Genomic DNA, 3,793 nt, shown 5'->3' on the forward strand with positions numbered 1-3,793 from the left:
AAACTAACTAAGCTAGTACTACTCAAACCTTTAATTGACCTGTCAATGCTATTTATTTAAAACTTTGAACACTGTTCCCCAGATCCTAAGCTGCAGATGAGGAGCACTTAGCACATTTCAGGGGGTGTGGGTGCATATGGATTCCTCTAGTGCAAGTGCAACTTAGAGCAGCCCCAGGGCTGCCTAAGACTCCTACAGGGCATTCCAGTAGCTAAGATAAGGAAGTAGGGATGCCCTGGCTTATGCCCCTGCACCTCTATAGCCTAGTGACATTTGCCAAGTATCCCCCTTTGCTAGGGAAAATCCTCTGTACACTGTGTAAGGCAGTTTTAGCAGATCTTTGAGCAGGCAGACAAAGAGATGCTGTTCTTGAGTATATAGAATATGTGTTTAGAGCATTAGTAAGTGTTCTTTAGTGCAAGGGCCCAATTCTCAGGTCTAGCTGAGCATAGTTTAGTGTAGTACCTGAGGAAAGGGGGAAAGGCAGCTGTATGCCATTTTTGTGGCTCCTTGAACCTGGTATTTTGTCCCCCTCTGCAAATTAGAGCAAACTCAAAGCTGGTCTAATTTGCACTCAGCTGCAAACAATCCAAACGGGGACTGCCGAGAATCTCTGACACACCACACACGCTGGGATGGAAAGGATTGGCATAGAGGTGGCTATGTCAGCTCTGTGCTAAGTTGGAATTCCTCCAGGGCTCATGCGGCCAGATAAGCCATCTGTAGAATCCCTTGCACCATCAGAGTTGCACACACAAAGGGACCAGAGCAGGGCCAAGGATCAGGCCCAGGGTTTTTCAGCCGCAAATTAGAGAGACACAACAGTACTTCCATAGTTAAGAAAGTGTCAATTTTTATGTTAAATTGGTCATTTAAAATGTTGTTTTTTACCACAGGAAATTGAAAATATGTATTTGACATATCTGAAGACCGTTGTAACTTGCATCCTGATTATTCCAGATGTTCTCCAGATGTCTGAGGGATAGACAGTTTGAAACAGCAGAATGCGTTGGCTTTAACAAGTCCCAACTTCAGAGCAGCCAAAGAACTAAGAACTTTTTGTTCATTTTGATTTTTCTTGTACAGGTAATTTCAATCACCAGACAACAAAACTTACTTCCAATCAGTCAGATAAAGTGATTTGTTCCTATTTACTCTATTTCTACACAGAGAATGTGCATGGAGAGGTAAATTCTGTCCCAACTGCTTCCCACTCTATTCTGTTTAGGTTTGTACGCTCCAGTCATCACTGCAGTATCTGAGTGCCTCCTCGCACAGAAGGCCCAATAAGCAGTGGAAATTATGTGGTTCCATTGTGCAGGGTTTGAGGTAGGGGCCTACTGGGCTCCTGCACAAAGGGTTTGCAAAACTTGCATATTTGAGGGCTATATTTTTCAGGAGTTTCCTCCACTCCTGCACACATGGGCACATCAGAGTTTAGAAGTTGATATGCAAATAAACTGATCCATTAACCAACACACCCAACCCCCTGTCAGAGCACAGCATCCTTCAAACTCAACAGCAGAGATGGAATGGCTCTGCTGCCCCTCTGTGGTGGGGAAAGTATTCCATTCTTACCTCCAACCCAGAAGAAATCTAACCTAACCAGTTCCAGGATCTGGCCCAGAATTTGTTGTCTTCTCCCTGCAGAGAGTACTGCAGTTGGAAAGGCACATTTCTAAGTCAGGCCTCATTTGTAAATAAGTTGCAAGTGAACAATCAAAATCTGATTCATATTTTAATATTTATTCAAACCTTAGTGATTTTGCCAATAGCGTGACCTTCCGAGATAAAAGCCATTTCTATCTAATTCATTATGTGGGAGGAAATAAAGTGCTGTAGTTCTTAACACTCCATCTTTGTTCTTTTACATTCCAGAAGTCAGAGCAGTGAGAGAGGTCACCTAGTTTACTGTAAAATAGGACACTACATGATTCAAGTAATGAACTGGCTTGTACATGTCTACAACAGCCCTCCATTGGATTTAAACACAACTATTCAACGGCATATCATAAGGACTAATGTAGGGTAATTTCATTCCTTTTATTGTAGCAGAGGTTAATGTTTTGAGAAGCAACAGTAACTTCTGCTTTACAAAGTCTGCAGTGTCCACGCCACATAGAGGTGCCTAAAAAACAGGTAGTGGCAGGAACTGCCCTGTGGAAGAGACTCTAGAGAACAACTTAGTGGGCTGCTTTTATTGCCTTAGTATGGAGAAAATTACCAGCAAGGGAGTTAAGAATGAAATTCTCTTTCACCGTGTCCAATAACAGAGGCACGAGGAGGGCAGGGGGCAGCTATTGTTCATCCCCTTTCAACCTTTTCCCAACTTAAGCTCAGCCTGGACAATTTTCAGAAATGTCCCAACATTGCTCTCAATTCAGCTCCACTAGCGTCAGCAACATTGGGAGCCCTAGTGCCTGATTCTGTTGCCTTGAACCTTGTGTAGTTATTGGGGGTGCAACACACACCTGCTTTGCCACTTGTGGTGGTGTAAACTGTGCAAGGTGCATGACAACGAAGAATCAGACCCCTGGTGTAGAGAGGGCTTCCATGGCTGCCCATGTCATAAGCACTATGTCCAAAAGATCTGCTTTGATCAATGTTAGACGACATGGGTCCTGATGCTCCATTGCCCTTCTGTGGTCATTTATTCCTGTGCAGTGCGTACAAAACACTACCACCTCAGAATAGTTGTGTTATTTACCCACATGCATAATGATTGCATAAGGTGCAGGCAGTTTTGACAATGCTCATGATTTTATTGTGACTCTCACAATATTTGGTGTTACTCTTAAAGCCCCAGCTCCCAGAGTCAGGTGATCTACTGAGACTTTCAACTTTTTTTTTTTTTAAAGGAGGTTTTCAGCCTTCATGGTTATGAACAAAAGCTGGAAAACATGAATCTTAAAGGCTCGAAAACCAGAATAAAAAGAACCCAAATGTATTAGTCTGGGTGTCTAAAATCTTGTAATTTTTCAGTGCTTAGAGTGGCAATACTGCGCACTGCCAGTGAGACTCGGACCTTTGGTGCTTTGAACGTAGGGTGGCCAGTTTTTGACCAGACACCCGAAGTGCGGTTACTGTGAGCAGGGGAGGTGCCGAGTCCTCACCCATGCCAGCCCCTCCTCAGCCAAGGCCACCTCCTTCCTGCGTCAGGCGGCTGCACCTCCCAGCCCCGGCTCGGCGGCAGAGTCCCTCCTGAGCCACGCAGGGAGGGTGGGACGGTGGGAAAGCCGTGAGCAATGGAGGGGGCGGGGAGTGGGGCCTGGGGGGAGAGGCAGGGCAGGGGTGGCTCCCAGCCAATGAGGGCCCGAGGGAGCGGCTGGTTCAAGCCCTGCTGCAGCCCTGACAAGGCCAGGGGGAGAGGGCCTGTGAGCATGGGCGGGGCCCCAGGAGCAGAGCGGAGCAAAGGGGGCACAGGGGGAGGGGGTTGCGCTCAGTGGCGGGGGGGAGGTGCCTCTCCTGGAGAGGGGCAGGAGAGGCTGTCCCTGGGGGAGGGGCCGATGGGGGGCGAGCATCTCCCTGAGGGTAGGCGGTGGAGCCAATGGGCGGAGAGCCCCCCGGCTGAGCCCAGGGGGCGGGGCCAATGGGGGGAGAGCGTCTCCCTGAGGGCAAGCGGAGGGGCCAATGCGGGGCGAGCATCTCCCTGAGGGCAGGCGGCGGAGCCAATGGGCGGAGAGCCTCCCGCTGAGGCCAGGGGGCGGGACCAATGGAGGGAGAGCTTCTCCCTGAGGGCAGGCGGCGGAGCCAATGGGCGGAGAGCATCTCCGTGAAGGCGGGGCGGCGCGCG

Source organism: Eretmochelys imbricata, chromosome 15 (genome assembly GCF_965152235.1).
Source record: "Eretmochelys imbricata isolate rEreImb1 chromosome 15, rEreImb1.hap1, whole genome shotgun sequence".
Taxonomy (NCBI): Eukaryota; Metazoa; Chordata; order Testudines; family Cheloniidae; genus Eretmochelys; species Eretmochelys imbricata.